Source organism: Triticum aestivum, chromosome 6B, assembly GCF_018294505.1.
Source record: "Triticum aestivum cultivar Chinese Spring chromosome 6B, IWGSC CS RefSeq v2.1, whole genome shotgun sequence".
Taxonomy (NCBI): Eukaryota; Viridiplantae; Streptophyta; class Magnoliopsida; order Poales; family Poaceae; genus Triticum; species Triticum aestivum.
Window position 1 is genome coordinate 431,301,625 of NC_057810.1, and position 1,620 is coordinate 431,303,244.

Here is a 1,620-nt window from a genome sequence, read left to right on the forward strand (position 1 = left end):
CTATATGGTGGGTAACGCCACCATCAAATTTCTTTGTTTGAAGTGTTTCACTCATGGCGTTATTTTGCAAAGACTTCGCATTTGGTTTGTCTTCAGTTTCAATTTATCTTCGTGATTTTTCTACGCTATAATGATTTGATTGCATATATATATACTAGTGTTTTGTCCTCTACAGCATTCACTTATAGCTATGTCTTCAAGTTGAATCTTTTGAACTAAGTGAATGTGATCGGACCCTAATCTCTCTATGCTTACTATCTCAAACTCTATCTGTCCAAATCATATGCATTCTATTGAAACAGTCGAATGTCTTCTCTGCATCCTTGTTAGCAGAAGACACAGAGACAAAACATCAAGTCCTATTTAAATTGTCGATATCCGGAGAAGCTGGAACGAACATCCGACATACTTGGCGGGCGTGGGAACGTGGGACAATTCTAAGTATGTTGCATGCTTGCCACGTACCCCTCAGATGTGAACCGCCAGGGGCACCAGCGTAATTGCGCTGTGTCTCTCACCTACTTATAAATACTTGTCCCCTGCGGTAAAGAAATCCTTCTTCCACCTCTCCACCTCCGTCAAAACCCTAGCGCCACCACTAGCTCGCGACGACGCTGGTGACGAAGCGCTTAGCTGCCGCGACTTCTCCGACGCCGTCCTCACGCCGCTCGCGGACATCGGCCTCTCCGCCGTCGCCGTAGGAGTCCTCCGTCGCCAAGTTAGGGCACGGTGGGCTGAACTGCTCGGTCTCTCATTCTTCCCATCTAGCAGTTCGTCGTGCGGTAATTATAACTCTATTTTTACCACCTTTTTGATCTTCATAGATTCATCCTACTTACCGAAAGTGGTTTCTGCCTACTCAATGTTAGATCTATTCTATCTGCATCTCATAATGCCTAGTCTATTCACTTAGATTTCCTATCTAGTTTGATTCCTCACTTGTACTTATTCACGGATTGGTACAAATCTGGAACCAACTCACCACATATAAGTGAATGTCTTCGCATTATGAGGTCAATGTCTTCAAACTGATTTATCTTCAAAATCTTCTGAGAATGCATATGACCTCTTCCCCTTCCCTCGCATCTCTAATGCTGTCACAGGTACATGTCCGTGGGAGAATCCCTTGGTTCTCATAGTCTGCATTCGTTTGCAGAATACTTACAGCATCATATCAATTCTCCTGAAGCTAGTTCCTACTTGACCAGCAAGCGTAAATCTATGAAGCCTCTGAACATATTGAAGCCATTCAGCTTGAAGTTCATGGCTGCAGAAAAATCAGTCAGGAAGGGTGGCAGACAGCGTCGTGGGGGAACTTCGAAGGATCTGCCTGAGGATCTGGCAGAAATGTATAAAACAGATCCTGAAGAAGATTATAATCAGCGCAAGACTCGAATCCAATGGATTCGACGCTATTGGGCTAAACAGTGGTACAAGTACAAGTTCGTCACCCAGGAGTACGCAGAGAAAAATGCTATCAAGAGCCCTTGGGGTGATATTCTCTATCGAGGCCTTCCCCCCAAGAACAAAGCTGAAGCCATTGCACAAGAATCTATCCGTGGGCCACAGCCTGAAGAAGCCGACCCATCATCATTGCTCTGGTGTCGCGACGACAATCTC